Source organism: Tympanuchus pallidicinctus, unplaced genomic scaffold, assembly GCF_026119805.1.
Source record: "Tympanuchus pallidicinctus isolate F22 unplaced genomic scaffold, pur_lepc_1.0 scaffold4, whole genome shotgun sequence".
Lineage (NCBI taxonomy): Eukaryota > Metazoa > Chordata > Aves > Galliformes > Phasianidae > Tympanuchus > Tympanuchus pallidicinctus.
This window is the reverse complement of record NW_026294758.1, coordinates 30727312-30747068: the sequence shown is the minus strand read 5'-3', so window position 1 is coordinate 30747068 and position 19757 is coordinate 30727312. Positions and strand designations below refer to the sequence as shown.

The 19757-nt window shown below is 39.3% G+C and overlaps 1 protein-coding gene across 2 annotated transcripts in view; it reads right to left on the bottom strand.

Moving 5' to 3' along the window:
• CPLX1 (complexin 1) overlaps positions 1-19757 on the bottom strand; it is a 104834-nt gene that overhangs the window by 44747 nt on the left and 40330 nt on the right. The gene's annotated exons all lie outside the window — the stretch shown is intronic.

The following is a 19757-nucleotide window of genomic DNA, read 5'->3' as shown; positions in this document are numbered from 1 at the left end:
CACTTCTTTTCCCAGAGCTCTAAATTGAAAGAAACCCAGAACTGCAAGCAGCTCTCCAGTGCCTCCAAAATGTGAAAGAGAAAGGGTGCCTTTACATACTCAATAGAGGAGCATGGGAAAGCTGATCATTTTATGCCTAACAACATCTAGCATCTATAAATGGCTTTTAGACATGTGGGAAATAATAAATATGACTGCCTCCATTCAGCTAAGCTAATCGCAAGTCTCTAGATACTTCCACACTGTTAGGAAACCTGTGGAGTAAAAGAAGACACTCAGAGATCCACCCCACAACAAATCAGCTGAAATATTTGTGCTCCCTTGCTACCATCAGCCTGTGTCTACTATCATTTTGCCTCCTCGGCATTTTGGGAACAAATTCACTCAGCCTCATTAATATTTTCTTACCTTGGATGCAAGAATGGCTAACTGAAATTATAAGCGAGACATGCTAGAATTCGATAGAAAGCAGAAAAGCAGTGCAATCTAGCTGTGTCATACATTCCTACAGCAGATAAATCACTAAGGAGGTTTTTCTGTGTATAAATAACTGATGACCATTAATTTCTGGATTCCTCTCAATAAAATATTATTTATAAATAAATAAATTTCTGCTGATTGTTAAACTCCTTTGGGTTCAGTATTCTATCAAGCTTATCTCTTTTACTTTCTTTCCACTTAGAGCAACCCAGACAGTATAATATGCTAGTTACTTAAGAACCAGATTTCAACAGCAGAAAGAGATGATTTTTTTTGCCCTCTAAGCACTCTTCCAGGTTATCATTAAGTTATAATGTCACCTCTGTTCATCATCCAAAGAATGATTTTTTTTTTTCTCTCTCAGACAAGACCAAGATTTTGAATATGTTAAGCATTAGATTTTACAGCTATTCAACACATAAAACACCTACTGGAGCAAGAATAAGCTCCAAGATCTTCACAGACTCTCCCAATTCACCACATATTTCAAAGGCACATTCTAAATGGGTACAATAATGCTTTGTGGTACCATTGTTAGTGAACTGGAAGAAAACGTATTATGAGAAACAAGACGTTACAGTACATTTTAATTCCAATCTCCTGCATAACTTTTGCTGTAGAAAATCTTTTCTAAATTCCTTTGTCTTCCTAAACATTGGGCTTTACTATTAGCATCCCCTAGATAGCAGCTTCTGCTGACCAGTGGGGCTCCAGAGAATTTATGTGCATACAGCTAGAACAGTACAATTACAGGAGCAAGCTGCAAGAGGGAGCAGAACTTCTGTCCTCATGTCTTCTGAAGCTTCTGACGTAACGCAGAAGGAAACACTGAATCTGTTCATATGATAAGCTAGCGTCTTTTTTGTCTTCTTTCCCATCCCAATCATAACATCTAATTTGACATAAAGGTATGACAGAGAATGCCAAAGTGATCACTAATCAGTGAGGAGCTTGAAATCAGCATATTTCCAGTACCCCTAGGTAAGCCCACAGGATGAACCCAGAAGTGGCTAAAGCTCCAGAACGTGTTTTTGATCCTTACTTCTTAAGAGATGTAGAACAAGGGCAAACTGTCATTTTTCTGGCTGTAGTGAACAATACACCCAGCAAAGCACATCAACAACGTACTGGGCTGCATTAAAAAGAGCATTGCCAGCTGAGTACATGAGCTTATTCTTCCCTCTACTCAGCCTTCCCCCTTACTCAGCCCTCTACACCTTATCTGGAGTGCTGTGCCAAGCTTTGAGCTCTCTCCAATACAAAACAGATGCAGAGCTACTGGAGTGATCCAGCTAAGGGTCAATTGGACGATTAGGGAGCTGAAGTATCTCTTATATGAAGAGAGATTGAGAGAGCTGGAACTGTTCAGCGCAGAGCCAAGAAGGGTCAGGGGCCCAGGGAGTGTCTCAGTAGTATGCATAAACAATTAGTGAAAGGGAATGAAGAAGGAGCCAGGCCACTCCATGGCGCCCAGGACAAGAGGAAAAGGGCACAAACTGAAACACAGCAAATCCCATTTAATCATAAGAAAAGTAGTTTTTTTTTTAAAAAGGATGCACAGAGAGGAAGCAGAGTCTCCCTCTGCAGAGATGTTTAGAATTTTACAGGACTGTTCTATGCCACTTCATGAGAAGGGGATTAGATTAAACAATCTCAGTGGGTCCCCACAGACATCAGTGCTGCGGTTCTGTCAGATCTCACAAGTACAAATGTTAAATGAAAGTGCATTTTGCAAGGGCAAGGTTGCAGAGCACATATCCAAACAGATCCTACATCTGAATTGATGGAAAGTAAATTCTTAGACATCCTGACCTCAGGCATAGGAGCACCATCTCCTAAGATCCTTCAGTAGTTTTAGTGAGGTACTAAAATCTCACAGACACCAATCAAGTTTTTACACAGGAAAATGAAACACAAAATCAACCAGTGGAACCAGTGCTCAATTTGTTACTGGTTCAAAAAGAAAAAGAATTATTGAAAACAATTCTCCAAAATATTGTCATGTAAAGCTCTTTTCTGCAAAAGCTGTACAGAAGAGCATTTCTAAGGATGACTTGCAGAGAAAGATTAATAGGAGCACCCTGGGCATTCTTAATCAAGCAAAGAATGATGGAAATTTCCACTTACTTCAGGTAAGGTAATTAAGTCAAATCAGCAGAACAACTTTAACATGAAACTCATTCCATAATGCAGATAAATAGCACCTCATGCCTGTCTTCAAGAGGGCTGCATAAATATGTGTGCTTAGATCTCAGAGGATGTTACGGAAATTCCCCTTCTAAATCACAGGTGTCAGAGGCAGCAGTGTGAGGGTTATTTGAAACATTAATGCCCTGAGGAAATTCTGCAGGTAAAAAGTTTTGTATATAGGCCAGAAAAACGGCTTTAAAAATACATTTCTCTCTTAAACATTCAATAACTACTATCAAAATAGCCTCCCTTTTAGAACTTATACTTTGAAAAGAGTAAAAGATGGCAACTCATTTTGCCCTGCCTTACATGACAGGAAGCCCAGGAGATGGATGTTTTGGTACTACTATTTGTGGCTAAGCCATATTTAGACTGAACAGATAGGGAAACTGATGTTTCAGGGTTTTTAAAACAGCAGCATGACTTTCATGCTATTATCTAAACACCTGCAGCTAATCACACTGGAAAAAGAATGGGCCACTCGTTTTGCAGCATCACTTCAGAACCAGAACTAACATCATATTATTGATACTACTGGAGAGAAACTTTTTATTATCTTGGCCACAGTGCACATATTAGTTCATGGCTGGTTTAGTAGTTGACCTCTACCATTTTACTTACTGTGTACGGTGCTAAAAAAAAAGGCGAATTTGCTATTAATAAAAAAACCTTGTAGCAAATACTGCGGGATTCTTTCATCTGCCTAGAAATCAAGACACTTAATCACTACTTTGGCAGGAAAGTTTGGACTAAGATTTATCTGGAGTCTTCAATAAACAAAGTACTTTCGTATGCAAATATTTATTGCAATGTGAATCATATCCAAAGGAATCAGTTCTTATCCAAATGTTCCTGGCCAAACCTCTTTCATGTTACAGAGGTACCTGCAGATTACTCCTTCTGGCTAATGTGATACAAGCTTGGTCTTCCATTGTAGCCAAAGTACACATCAGTATGTGAGACTCTTTCAGACAAAATACAAGCTGTGCTTCTGCTTTCCCACTCCCTCATCTAAATATCAAACTGCATCTTCAACCTGTTTACTTTTCTCTAGCAAATTAATTGTATGTTAAGTGTAAAATGAGCTAGATATATTGAAAGCGCATGTATCATAACCAGGGCAAAATCCCAACAGGGATGGCTAAATTCAGATTTGGGCTCACAGACATTTCAGTGTTTGATGGCTATCTGGCTTCCCATTACACCAAGTGGAAGCCCACTATGACCTTCAATTCATAGTGATTCAGTTCTATGTCTACAGTTTTATCAGTGACATTTCCTACAGTGCCTGAATCACAACCAACAGAGTCCAAGGTCACATTAGGCTCCAGGCAAGGCACACACCCATCTTTGGTGAGCTTACATACCTATCTCAGACATCTATACCTCACGTAGACTCCTTGCCTTGTCTTACACTGCAAGCTCCATGTTAGCTATTCTGATCTAGTAAAGTCATCTGATCAGCAAGTTAATGTCCAAATTTATCTTAATTTGAGACAGAGTATAAGACCCAAACTAATTTACAGGTGCAGAAGGCAAAAAGTAGACTGTGTGAATTGCTTTTCAAGATCTCTACCCAGGCAGATCTGTGCTCTTTTCTGGGTTTTCCTCTAAGACGTATAATTTGTATCTTACGAGCTTTTCAGACATAACTAGCTTTTCAGACATGCTACATCTCCCCTTTTTCATCTCTTCATCATTAAAGCAGCAATGATAGTAGATGCCAACATTGCTCAAGGACTCTGTGTTTTCCTGAAATACATGATGTAAAAAAGCTGACAATTTCTTCTTTCTTTGAGTCCACCTCAACGAGGAGATGCCTATTCCAATGCAGAGTTTGTTATAACTCAACATACAGTTATCAAAGTTGTCATGAGCAACAGAGATTACAAACTAATCTAAAATCACCGTATTAAGCCCAACAGAAACCCTGGCCTTTCTATCCAATTGATGGAAATGAGAAAGGCAGAGATGGTCTGGTCCACAATAATCCAGGTTGCTTCACTTGTTTCAGAAGCAAAGATCTTATCTTTACATTATATCATTACAATAAGAGGGTAGCCACTATGATCCTGTACAAAAAGTAGACCTACTTCTCCTCCTGATCCACTTGAAAGTAGTACAAAAGAAAACAGTGCTATTTTAGGAATATTTTTGGTGCAAAACAGTACATTTCTCACTTTAGAAAGCTGTTTTCTTGCAGATGTTTGCATGTCTCATCAAAGACAAGGACAAAGATTCCTCTAATATCTGCCTTACACTCCTTCAGGTCCGAGACAAAGGTGCAGGGTCTCCTCTTTCTACAGTTTTATTAGACATGAGATACCAATTCCCAGTCAAAAGGTAAATACCGCATTAATCCTTTAGCTGAAAAGAGACTGATTTCTTCCTACTAAAATTTGAGCAAAAATGTAACAGCCTTCCAGGAAAGTATCATATGCTTTACCAAAATAGTACCTGTGTGAACAAAATACCATGTTTGTACATTAGTACTGAATAGCTCCAAAAGGAGCCATCACAATTTATCAACTAACTAACACACCTATGAAATACGTTAGAGATCTCACTTCTGTAAACAAGCCACTAATGCTAAGTTCGCTTAAGAAGTACTTGAGAAATCATAACAACTTTGGAAAGGCCAATTTCTGCTCCTTCTGGTGCAGTGGGGATCTCTGAAAGGGATAATTATCACTGCACTAAGTGAAAAAATTCTTGATGCAATTCAACTCTCAAATCCCAAAGCAGACATGGAGCTCTGTTCACTTCGTATCTACTCAGTTGAAAAATCTTAAACAAATGAGATTGATTTGCATTTTTGCTCATTGAGCTAAGCTACAGCCTGAGGTGTATTTTTGGGTCAGTGACATTGCCTAACAGTTTCAGTGGTTAGTTTTACGAAACATCACAGAAAAATACAGTTGGAAGGATCCCAGTGAGGTCAGTCTGAACATATCAAGCAGTGAGCTATGGTAGTCCAAAAGTTATCCAGCAGTAAAATACAAACGGCCATGCAGGGAGTCAAAAATGAACACTCAGAGCTTCAGCTTACTTCGTTTACAACACATAGATTTGTTTTTTTACTTTGTTCTTCTCTCCCTGCTTACCTTACTGGATAGATTACCTTTCAACTAAATGAGAATGCAAGAGACCAGTCTCATTCTACACATCGCCCCAAGGATCTGACCTTGCCAGTCTTCTGTATGATCTGCTGTCAAAACATTATAGAGGTGAAGGCAAAACAGTGAACAAAGCTGTAGTCAACAACTGGGTAGCTCTGCAATACAATTTGGTTTGCTTTCAGTCAGAATCACACAAAACCATAAAATCATAGAGGTCAGAACGGATCTCTGGAGATCACCAAATCCAATCCCTGCTAAAGCAGGTTCCCAACAGTAGATCACACAGCAGAGTCCAGATGGGCCTTGAATATCTCCAGAGAGGGAGATTCTTCATTGTTCCAGTGCTCTGTCACTTTCAGAGTAATGTTCGTACTTCGATATAAAGAAAAAGTCTTTTATGGTGAAGGTGGTGAAGCACTCGCACAGGTTGCCCAGAAATGCGGATGCCCCATCCCTGGAGACCTTCAAAGCCAGGCTGTATGGGGTTCTGATCAAGATGATTGAGTTGTAGACCCTGAATATTGCAGGGGAACTTAACTAGATGACCTTTAAAGGTTTCTTCCAACCCTAAGGATTCTATGATTCTATGATTTATTTCTTTGCAGGAGTGCTAAATTCTTTTAATTTTGCACTAACAAGAATTTAATGAGTTGTCTTTAAGTAAATCTAAGCAATGTATATGGAGAGACCAGGTGACATTGGTCACTAAGACCCACAGTGAAACTATAGGAGTCATTCTTTGTTTTATTTTTCTATGGCCAATCATAGCTCCTATTTCATGACAAAGTTACAAACAACCATTAGGCTAATAAGTATTATTTAGAATGACCTGATAGGGTTGTTTCCATGCTGGAGCAAGTACTGCATCTTACAATGGAATTGTGAAAGCACTTTTGATGGCCTGTCAGTGGTAACTCATTTGTATGCATTAGACTCAGTGTTCTTTTTACCTGTTTTTGAAAATTAAGCACACTTCCTAGTTGTATCATTTTACGTTCCTTGACTGAGTTTCATTTTCTTTCTATTTTTCTTCTTTCCTTCTTTCTTTCTTTCTTTCTTTCTTTCTTTCTTTCTTTCTTTCTTTCTTTCTTTCTTTCGTTCGTTCGTTCGTTCGTTCTTTCTTCTGCTATCTCTCATGAAGCCTACAAGGCAGCATGAACAATTGTGTTCTGATACATAAACATGTTGTATGGCAGATGGCTACTGATGTCACAAAATGACTTTTCATGTCAGTAGCCACAATATGGTGGTACAAACTCAGGTGAATGAACTGAATGTAAGATTTTACAGTAGAAACAAACCAAAGGTCAGTAAAAAGGTCTATTGATTCAGTCTACTGCAAGTGGGTTTTGAAAGGTTAAAAAATTCAAGCTCCACACCTACACACATCTCACATTCTACAGGAGATCATCTTCTTTTTCATCTGAGTGCATCCTTCTACAACATTCAAACCCAGGGCTAAACCCTTTTGCTATTGTCTCAATAGGCACACAAGCCCTTAAAAAAGGATGAATGTTACTGTGTTCACTGCTAGAACTTACATTCTTGGTGATTGCAGAGAGAATGGCTGGGAAAAGTGATGAGCACACCAAACAGGCCCTATTGAAGATCTGACTGGAAAACCTGTGCAAATAGTTTTTCCGCAGCCCTTCATGCATACTTTATACTCCAATATCATTACAAATACAAAGTGTGCCTGTGTGTTTACAGAGCATACCTGCACCTCCAACCCATTCATACAAGGCAACACCTCATGATGTACATGCAAAGCTCAATGTGAGCAGAACTATGGGTACCAGCAAGCCTGCCTAACAATGGTGGCCCGGACTGGGAACACACCATCATACTAATAATACTAAGCTAATTTATCACCTCGTTGCAGATCTTTTCAAAGACAAAAGATAGGCTTTCACTTCTGCATATTTCGTGCAAACATCTTCACAAAGAGATATACTGCAGGAGCCATCTTACTCCCCAATCCCATTCTGGTGCCTGTGCCCACTGGTGGGCCTTCAAGGACCAGGCACTACAGACATGCCAGGAGTGGCCAGGAGGAACTTGCCTCCCTATTCCTGAGGCAAACACAGCAGGCAGGTTCCTGAGTTTTTTCTTACCTAACTCCTGTCAGTTAAATCCTTCTACAAGGCAGCAGGAGAAAAAAAAGAAAAAGCCTGAAACAATCATCATCATTCAGCACACAACACTGAGATGATATTGAACCACTGTTTCCCTACTGGGTAAAGAAAGCAGGAAAGGGAACAGAAAAGAAAACGATGCAGAGATGATGGGGGATGATCTGAGTGTATCAGGATGAGCTGCTAATCTGAGTACTGTTTGGAAAGTCGTTGTTCCTCCATGGTACCTAGAACGCCCATAGACTTTTACTTATTCTGTGAATGATTAGAAAAACACTGGATCTGCCTTCAGACACCCTGTATTTATATAGTTTTAGTCATTTTTGAAGCTATTCATTCACTGTATGAACTGCTTTTTAAAATATATATTATATAAATCTTTTCCCTAAAAGAAAGAACTCCGGCTTTTGTGACTGGAAAGGGGATTGAGAGTGAGCTTAAAACTGACAGAAATAACAAAGACAAACAGAACAGGAGGTTCTGCTTTCTCTGTTACAGAACTGCTTTATGCAAATTTGGGAGGGAGCTTCACAGCACCCTCATTTCCTCCTTCTCAAGGATTTCAGTCTTTTTCACTGTCTGATAAAATCTCCAGTGATAGGCTTTTTTGAGCTACATCTCTATAACAACACTTGGAAGGGTGCAGTTCCAATCCTAGAGGATACCCTATAAAAGTCCACAATTGAAAAGAAGGGGCAACTTTTACCATAAATGTGGTGGCAGGGCTTCTGTTGTTGTTCTGGTCCATAATCCCTGGCAAATGCTTGTCTTGTCCATTCACCTCCTGTAACATGGTGAGCATGCAGCTATAAAGAATAACTGTTTATCCAGGTGCCACAAACTGGCTGTGCAGGGTCTGTTACTAGCCAATGAGGTCTAGTCCAGGGAGTTAAAAAGCTTGGGATGGTCAAGTAAAATATCTGCTTTAGGGGGACAATTATCTTCTAGACATGCTGGCTGACTCTCTACTTTGGAAAAGAGGACAAAGGCATCCTGTTCACAGGAGACCACCTGCATTGCATAATCCCAGCATTAATCACGTGCAATTCCTACTTCTACAAGAAAAATGAACCTGAAAGCAGGTCTACTTGCCACAGTATTTATTTGCCTGGGATTTATAGTTGTTTCACTCTCCTTTCACTGCTTCACAGAAATTATTCACTTTAGCACAGGCAACCACAATTAGCTCAGCAGTTTTCTTCTGTCTCAGTTTATTTTTCCATTCACTTCCACTCACTGTGCAGCTCCCCAAGAAAGAGCCAAAAGGAAAGAACAACACTGGAAAGTGTGCAAATCTCTGCTGGTTTAATAGGTTTCCTAATGGCAGGTTGAAAATTATTCTAGTGACAGATTCCAGATCCTCTCTGTTGCCTTGGAAAATCAAAGTCTTCCCTGTGGCTTCTGATTGATGAGGATAATAAGCCTACCCAGGAAGCCCAGACATCAGCCTCTTAGACAGTCCTGCTGATAGGAAACACCCTGTCGTTTTAAAGAACAGCTTGCAGAGGCTGTAGCAATACAACACAGTGGGATTTTTGGTGACATGTTTAATAGATATACATACAGTGTTTCACAATAGGCAGCAGGCTAAGGCCTCTCTGAAGAGAGGAATGAGACTGAAAAAATAGTCAGAACAACATCCTGACATAATTTCTCCCTCTGGTGGGAGGTAAGTAACACTTATCTGCTGCCAGGAAGGCACATTAAATTTTGCTCATTATGTAGACTTCTGTGTTCCATAGTACTCAGAACATACATGTTAGGTTAAAAAATGTTATGTAGATCTATATTCCTGTTAGTCGAAATCTGATAAATTTGCTTAGCAGCATGACAGGCATGAAAAACTTTTTTTAAATTAAAAAACAAAGAAAAAAAAAAAAAAAGAAGAAGAAAAGGAAAAAAAGAAAAAAAGAAAAAAAGAAAAAGAAGGTATTTTAGAAAGATGTTAGGACCATGTCAGTTACTTCCCCAGTAAGTGGAAGATTGCAAACCACTCTCCTCCTCTGCCCCAGCAGGGCTTCCCAGGAAGACATATCTCTTTGAAGAAGAGATCAAAGAGAATCTATTGGCAGGAAGAAATAATATTGCATAGGGGAACTAGGAAGAGAAGGATTGGAAATAAGCAAAACTATCACTGAAATACAACACCTTCCCACCATAATGTTTTAAAAGAGCTGTGGCCCAGATCTTCAACTGGGTGATTCACCTTCAAAGGTGATGAGCCTTTCCCAGATGGCTGAGCTCTTCTGATGAAGTATCTCTGTGCATCTCTCCATAACAGGAAGACATGTTTAAGCAAGTGTTATACATCTCAACCGGAGAGATTATCAGAGAATATTGTAAAAGGGCATGAACTTCTTAAAGGTAGTAAGTACCCCATCATATATTTTCTTAATACATTTCAAGAAGCCTAAATGATTGCCAGTAGAAATACACTGGTGTTGGGATGCTTCTTAGCAGCTGCATTGTTATTGGTAGGGGATACTATATCAAACAGTAAAAAATATTACTTGAAATGATCTCTTATGATTAGGTGGCCATAAACCACATATTATTGCATACAATCAAGTTCTACTTGAAGAAATGTAAACATACATCTTTTCTGTCAGTGCTTTTTTGTTGTGGTTTCTTTTTTGTTGTTGTGTTGTTTGTTTATTTTTGCCACAGTCTTTGCTGGCAATCACTTTTTCACTCATGTCTCTCAAGTCCCTGAACCTTAGACAGGAACTGGGACAAAGAATTCCCTCCCAGTGTGAATGAAGATTTGTGTGAGACCACTCAATGAAACTGAACTTGCATAAATCTAAGGATGACAACGAGATGCATCTAGATCTGAGGGAAGTCGTATTGTCAAGCCCTTCTCCATCATATGTGAAAAGTCATGTCAGTCAGATAAAGTTCTTTTAAATGAGTAGAAAGACTCTAAGAGCTACATAATGGTAAATCTCACTTCCATGCCTGGAAGACCATGGAACAGATCCTCCTGGAAGGTATCTTTAAAAATATGCAAGATAAGGAGGTGATCTGAGAGAGCCAGCACTGATTCACCAAGACAGATTGTGTCTGGTCAATCCAATAGCTTTCTATGATGGAGTGGTTTCATCAGTTGGCAAGGGAAGACAAACTGATGTAATCTATCTGCAACTGTGTAAGGCCTTTGAGGAGGTCCACACCACATCCTTACCTCTTAACTGAAGAGGTATGGATTTGAAGGCTGAACTACTCAGAGGATGAGGAATTGGCTGGATGACATACAGACAGTTGCAGTCAACGGTTTAATGTCTAGTAGAGTTCAGTGATGAGTAGTGTCTCTCAGGGGGTCAGTGTAAGCTGCTGCACCTGGACTGTAGCAATTCCATACATAAGTACAGACTTGTGAATGAAGGTATTGAGACAAGACCTTTAGAGAAGAAGTTGGGGATAGCTGCGGATGAAAAACTTTTTACAAGGGCATGCAGCAACAGGAAAATGGGCAACAGTTTTAAACTATAAGAGGGTAGATTTAGATTAGGTACAAGGAAGAAATTCTTCACAGAAAGTGTAGTGAGACCCTCGCACAGGTTGCCCACAGAAGCTGTGGATTCCCCATCGTTGGAAATGTTCAAGGTCAGGCTGGATGAACCCTGGGCTGCCTGATCTAATAAGAGATGGCTCTGCCCACAGCAGGGAGGTTGGACTGCATGAATTTTAAGGTCTCTGCCAACCCAAACTATTCTGTGATTCTGTACAATGATTTAATTATGTGTCATGTTTTCACAAGCCTGAAGGTCAATAGGTCCAAGCTGTAAGTTGAAGAGACAGTTTTCCAGAGAAGCAATGAGACTTACAATTTGAAATAACAGTGATTGCAGACACACCAGTTCCAGAAGGAATGTCTTTTAATTTCATTTGCTCTCAGCAGTTCTTATATACCAACAGACAGAAACATAACATATATATTCACACACAAACACTGCATCTGCTAGCCAGACTAACTCCATCTTCTCCCTGCAGATTGGTCTATTTCAGGTCTACGTGGGAGTTTTATCTAGGATGCTGCACTGATGGAACATAAATAAAACCCCAGACAGATAAATTCATCCAGAAGGAAAAATTCAGACAGCAAAAGGCAAAGTGTGCCTCCAGGACTATCAGAACAGAAGCTATCAAAAGCCTCCACCTTCCCTCAATTAAATATAAATCTCTTCAGAAATTTTCAGCTTCTGAAATCATCCATGTCATAACCCCAAGAAGCTCATTAAAAGACATGATAACATTTGAAATGAAAGACTTATTTGCAATTTCTGAAAAGTTCCCTAAGCAGAGGTAGTTGTGTGGCATCTTTTGCAATTTTTGCCCTTCTAAACATCTGCTAAGGCTGCACCAGAGTTGTCAAAAGGATACAGGTATATATCCCTGAAGAACAGGGACAGTGTACTTTGCAGTGTCTTTCTAATGAAGGTGCAAAACATGACTCCCAGGCTGCAAGGGCTTGCTTGCTACAGTGCAGGCAGAGGAGTGTGCTTTTGGCTTCATATGAGAGGTGCTCCTAAACCTCATGATGTCTGAGTGGCATCTCTTGCAGGAGGCACTGTATCACCAACTGCACAGCCCTAGGCTGTTCCCTCCTCTGGGCTCACTTGACAAGTTCTGCCTGCTTTCCTCCAGCAGTCCTGCCCAGGCTGGCACTCTGCTGCCACTGATCTGTGGGCCTGTCCATCATTGTGGCTTGATGGACCTACCTCCATGCTACTATGCTGTTGTGTCAAAGCTCCAAAGTTGCTCTCAGACCATTCTCATCTCCTGCTGCCCTTAGCACAGCTGTCTCTAATCCACGTAAAAGTTACGCAGCATGTATGGTCTCTTCATTCCCCACAAAGCCACACATCTCATAACCTTTCTTCTGGGGCAACAGTGAAACTTCAGGAGAAAAGTTTTCTTGAAATGAGATGGTAACATGCTGCTGTGTGCAGGCAAGCTTAGAATGCAGCACTGAGTATCCCAGACCACTAAAACTGAGTTGCAATAAATTTGTCTGTCCATCTGTCTTCCTAATTTTGAGCTAATAGCATCTGCAGACAGAATTAGTTCATGAAAGAAATAGCAAACTACGCCCAGCATTTTCTAAAGCACAGTTCAATCTCCCATGGCTTTGGCTCTGGTTGCTGTTATTCAACTTAGCAAGGTGCTTGCCTGGCCTTTCAAGGAATCCATGTAGGTCACTAAGTGGCCTACTTTCAGAAAGCTGGAAGGAAAAATAAATAAATAAATAAATAAAAAGAAACAACAAAAGATTCCAGGAAGGTGGAGAGAAAGCACTGTGGAGCAGCTAGACCCAACAGAGTTCAAAGCATTCTGGAGATCTAAGATGACAAAATTCAGTCATGAAAAGCTAAGATCTCTAAGATCTGAAATATCTTTCTGTTTGAACCTTATGGCTTAGTTTATAAAAAAAAAAAAATAAGAAATCTCACAAGGCAAAGCAATTATTAGCATATTACATTGTTTCATACTATAAGAGCCTGGAAGTGCAAACAGAAGGCTGAAAATGCATTCAAATCACCAAAGATTTTAGAGGATGAAAATATAACTCAAGAAAATAATTCTGTCAGATTAATTTAAAGTTTGTTAAGTACTGGTCATGCTTCAAGTCTAATAACCAGGCAAGATGTGTGAGCTTATTTTCAAAACTGTCACTGTGGAGTTATTCTCTTATTATTGTATTTCATTTACAAATCTTAAAATATTTATCCTGTCAGGAAGAAGATTCAGTATGGAATGCTTGGTCTGCAAGTTCTCTGAAATCTGTATCCAAGCAAGAGAGGCCTGAAATTCCTAAAAGAAGATAAAGAGTGTCAGAAGCTGCATTCCTATGTTTCCTTATTCAGTGTACACAGCTGCTGCCATTTGGCCTGGTTATTGTCTCTTTTCAAATGCACCAGCCACATTCTGCTGCAGTATTTAGTGTTTATCAGGAACTCTGCATTACTATCTTCCCTTCAATCAAGGTGACTTTATGTTTTTGTCAAGAATTTCAAGCATATCATCCCACTGTTTGCAAAGCTGACATTTGAATAACTCACTCACACACACACACACACACACACACCCCACACACACAGAGTCACTTTTTCCTGCCAGTTTTTGAGTGGTAAGTCTATTCTGATTACCTGAACACAGTCTCTCATGATTAAAAACATTCCAAGAAAAGACAATTTGCTTAAAATATCTGGGAATAGCAGGAAATATCTTCTGCTCCCAAACTGAATAACATAAAATTTCTGTTGCTCATATTTACAACAGTGAGATAAGGCCTTCTCTTTCATTCCAACATTTGTGCTTATGGATCTTTCTCTTTTCATGTTGGCAAAAAGATTTGTGATACAGTTCCTACAGAAGGTGGTTGGATTTGCTTCAATTTGTTTCCATTTGCTGACAAATCTAGGGGCATTCCATCTATGTGTACTAACATGAGATTTGTTTCGCAGCCTTTTCTGAAGATGTCAATATAAAGAAATCTCCCTTTTTTGAAAAATAAATTGTGAAAGCCATTTGACTGAGAAAGATTCACATGGCCACCTGAAGTGCTAGCCAATGCCTGGCCACATCGTGTAACCAAATGCAAAGAAATTCTGTCTTCTCCTGTCCAAAAAATACAAGAAAGGTAAGAGTCAAGGCTATCAGGATGAGATGTGACAACGACCACCCCATTTGCCATCAACTTCCAAGGGCTCTGTGTTAAAACCAGGCAGCATAAGTCTGAACATTATAAACAGCCTGATTCAGCAGCACTGTTTATGCATCATTCAGAAGAGAACCTGCATACACAGAATAGATTAGAAGAGCCCAAATAGGTTTGTTCTTTGTGCTTTAATTTCATGGCATCTCATTCTCTGTCAGAGTGAGACCTACACAGCCCTGCTGGGACATGCACATCTCAGCACCAGTGCTCATAAAAGAAGGGAAGCAAAGTTTTTTCCAGAATTTCATAGCAATTTACTTCAGGAAACAGTGTACTTCAGGAAACAAGAAAAAGAGTCACAGTACTGTTAAACACCTAGGAAGTAAACAGCTCTTGCAAGTCACCTTACAGCCTCGATTGTAGAAACTGTGGTTGTTCTATTTTAGGTCTTCCATCAGCAGCTGCTTCTCTATCCCTTTTTAATATATAGGCCATGTCTGCTATTGATTCATGCATTTTTCAGCATAGTATGGAGCTACCTTAGTCTATAGAATTATTCAGAAAAGCTCAAGGGATCAGGAGATAATTGAGCAAGAAAAATAATTGATGTCATTTCTGTACTTTCTTTTTACTGCATTAAAGTCGAAAGAGAATTGAAGGGCATGAAATAATTTTGGGCTATAAAAATACCTTTCTGGAACTTTTCTGTTGAAGATTTTGAAATGCTGCAGAATATGAGATTATAAATTCTCATTCAAATATGAACAAAGCAATATTTTAATGTCTTACATCTCAAAATTTACCTCAGCTCACAGAAATACTGAATGAACGAAAGAGTAAAGAACACAATCCTAAAACAAAACACTTCTATTAATGCCTATCCAGGTGTTAGAAGACCAAAATTGTTGTGTAAGACTGTAACTCTGACTTCTTGAATTCATGTGGATTTACATTGCAACAGCTTATTACTTAAATAGCACAGAATTTCAACCCTTAATAGAATTTCTTCACTTGAGCTCTGGAGCAAGTACTGCAAGTGGTGGTCAAGACTGCTCAACTGTCAACCATACCTGAAAGCCTAATTTAGAACTTGGAAGACACAAGAAAGAACATCAAAAGGTCAGTTTCAGCATTGAGATGTTTAACAAAAGCACTCCAGAGGAATTAGTAAGAAGAACTGTTATTCTGAATCTATCAGAAATCTCAAGTGCCACTGGATTCAGCGTCATTTTTACAAACAGGTGGGCCGAGATTGAGAAACTTCCCGTTTTCTTCTATGAAAAACTAAAATTATGCCATTCACTCTATGCAGGGAAAAGATAAAAAAGATTTAAAGAGACTACCTTCTCAGCAGCAAAAAGTGAATATCTGTCAAATTAAGTAAAAAGGTGCTTGCTGATCAAAGATTAGAAAGACCTTCTAGCAGTAAATAAAGCTTTTTTGTGTCCACTAACAGAAAAAAATCTGAGGAAATCTGTGAAGAAGAGTGTATTTTGTGCTGTGTATGTGCAGTCAGCACTTCTCATGAATTGCAGTAGATTCTTGTAAATGTGTAACTTAGACTCCATTTGCAGGACAATGAAGAAGAAAGATCCAAAGAATAAACAAACTCCTTTGTATTTCAGATGTTCCTGAGTCAGCATAAAGATTAACTGAGAGTTAATACCTTTAGATTATCAGGATTCAGAATAGGGCCTGGGTCAAGGAGGAGGAATGGCACCCAATGCCTTTGTGTGAGTCCTTAAAAAAAAAAAGAGAGAGAGAGTGACTTTACAAATTCTACCATCATTTCTGCTAGGCTCATCTTCTCTGATGTCCCATAAAGAGATGATTTCGTTTGCAGCTTTTTATTCCATGTGATGAAGGCAACGTGAGTCTATTTTACAACATTACTACTTGGCATGCACAATCTTTTGGTGTTTGAAAGTCTAAAAAAGGCTGTTACCATCAGAATATTTATACACATTAAGTCTGCTCCACCGACAAGATCTCCTGATAAGTAAAATAAGTAAATATAAGTCACTATATATAACATACTAAATTACTGCACTCCATTCCATCCCATTCTTAGCTGGAGTGGGAATTCCTTCAGACCATAGAAATGGACTCTACCATGAGAGAGATGCCTGAGTTCATGCTGACATCACTTTCACACATTAACTCTTTGCAGCGACAAAAAACAAATCCTTAGTTTCTTTCTGAAAAGTAAACTTGTCCTGCCCCCAAATACACAGCATTTCTAAATGAATGATTTTGCATTTTCAACATCCAACTGACCCTAGTTTCATAGGAAACAATCGTAAAACAACACTAAGGATAAGGATGGAATATGAGGAAGATTTATTGACACTTGACTTTAGGTTGCCAAGATGGATTTCCATTTTTTTGGCATAATCTTTCTGTTTTCTTTTTTCTCTTTCATAGCATCTGTGGATGACTAAGTAGAGAAATAGGCTGCAAACCACGTAATAGGCACAGAAACATGTAAATGAAGGAACAAATAAAGTAATTGTAACATTAAGAATGTTGTCCTTTAGCAGGTGGGGCCTGTCACAGTGAAGAATTTGTCTATGACGTAAAGAACACAGAGCCTACCACTCAAGATCAACGATTCTTTGGTTACAGGCATTCAAATTAAGCATTCTGATATTTACTTCTGATAGTAATCTTGAGGATATAAACAAGATTTTTCACTTCAGAACGGTGCTTGGGAGATAATGTTCTCACAGGCAAGTATAGCCAGTTTGCAATTTCACATCATTTTGTTTTGCTTTGGTAGCTAACATGTTGTCCTTCTCTGCTACATGAGAGATGCTCTTTTATCAAACTATGAGCTTTGAAATAGCTAGACCATTGAGATCTCCAAGCATGCTTCAGAGTTTTGGAGTTCAGTACACAGACTAACGCCACATTTTTGTGTAAAACTGAAGCTCACACTAACTAGACATCAAAATTGTCATCAGACACTACCACAGAAAAAGGAGTTCCTACCAAGCCCTTCATCAAGTGCTATTTTCTAACATTATTTATTAAGACTAGACTGTTAGATAATTCCAGTGATGTGTTACCAGACCCTTTGGCCCAGAATTGTATATGAATTTGATGAAAGCACTGGGAGTTCTATTTACTATGTATCTTCTAAATAGTCTGCCTCAGAAACATAATGGCATGCACACTCATAGGCAAATACCCTCACTTCTGTAAGCTCCACAGTCAGTCCCACCTCCTGTCCTTAAACAGATTTTATAATTGAACAGATAAAAGATTTGTTGCTTATTCATCACATCATTTTATTTCAAGAACATACGTATACTCTCTTTAATCTTTAAGTCTAGAAGCTTGAAAATTGTTCCATTAAAAAAAATCTTAAAACGGAGGCCTGCTGTTTCAACAGGAAAGAATTTACTTCATCAGTATTTTTCCATTAACAGTTGTGAAACTTCAGCTATGAGGATTAAATCTGTGATGGGCAATGTGCTGTCTATATGAAATACAGCAAGCAATAATCTTTCATCGTCCCATCTACACAGTGATAGAATTAGAGGGCGCCCCACTGGTCATGCTTTGTCAAACACTGACACAAGTACTTTTCATCTGAATTGCAAATTTGTGGAGCTATTTATCTAATGCAAATATTCTTGCTAGTGGATTCTCTGAGAAAGAAAAAGGGAAACAAGTAAACTGAGGAATTTTACATTTTATTCAGTCATTTGCCTAAGGTTCTATCCATGCCTCTGCATGTGTATGAAACCTGACTGAAGATCTTGTTGTACAGAATGCTGCACCCCAGTGCAGCTGAGATATATGGAAGTTTAAGCACTTGCCATGACAGGACCTGGTGCCTGGTCCTCATGCTCTCCCTCATACATGCCCTCCCACTGTAACTCCAAACATCTAAGCACAGATTTTTGCAGGGTTCCTCTGACAGTGGATAGAGACGTACTACAGAATTTCTTCCTCTGTGAAGAAACCACAGTTGTGGTTTGACCTCAGTAGGGTGAAAACACCACCTCCTACTCCTTCTCCTCAGGAAGACTGGGAGAAAATATGAAAAATCTCATGTGTTGAGGTAAGGAAAGTGAAATTACTCACCAATTACCATCATGAGCAAAACAGACTCATCAAAAGAGAGATTAGTGTAAATTACTGTCTGGTAATGAGAGACAGAGCAGTGAGAACTGAAAGCAAAATGAAACCACCTTCCCTTTATCCGTATCTTTCTACCTCCTCCCCCCAAGCAGCACATAAGAACATGCATGGGCACTGCGCCCCGTCCATAACACTCCATCTCCACCACTCTTCCCTGGTATCTCTGTACTGCTGTCCAACATGGGAGGGTCCCTCGCATGGCTGCCCTCCTTCCCCAGGCAGTCCCCACGAGCTTCCCAGAGTCAGCAGCTCTCCTGGCACCACTCCAACACATATGTAAGGCCAAAAATAACACCAGATCATCTTTCAAGAGCCTTCAGAATCATGTAACCAATAACCCTTAGCATCTCTTCAAAAAATGATTCTCCTTACTGGTTAGAGTCACATATTGCTGGTACTCAATATATTCAACCATTAATTCCTGTCCCTTCTTTTTCTTACCTGAAATTATCTTCCTAACTTCTTCAATTCTAGACATCTTTTAGTCATCTGAGATGGATCTGCAAAATGAAACTGGCCACATTTGTGTGGTCAGGGAGGCCTTGAAAGTCTATGAAGCATTTTGAGCAACAGTTTTCTGAACCTCCAGTATTCTCAGCTGCCCATAGAACCCCATCATAAAGCAGACTCAAGTAGAAAGGGTTTTGACTTCCATTGTTGTATGCTTCCATGCAGGTTAAAAGAGCATAAGGCACTTCTATACAAAGGCTAATTGTGTCTTTGAGTTTAGTTGTAATATCAGGATAACTATAGAAACATATAATGATATAATTATAAAGGTATCCTCTCATACACCTCAAATTATTTTTATTTGACACCACACTGCCACTCCACCTTACAAGGACTACACAAAATACAGTTCACTAATAAAAGACTTTGAGTTGACTTTGTTGTAACTACAATAACTAGAGACTCTGGCCTAGTAATATGTGACTGGTCAGGAACAGTTAACATTGCTAGATACAGTGACTTCCAGCTGCCCCAGGCACCACAAGCAGTAGCACTATGGCACAGAAAGATGCC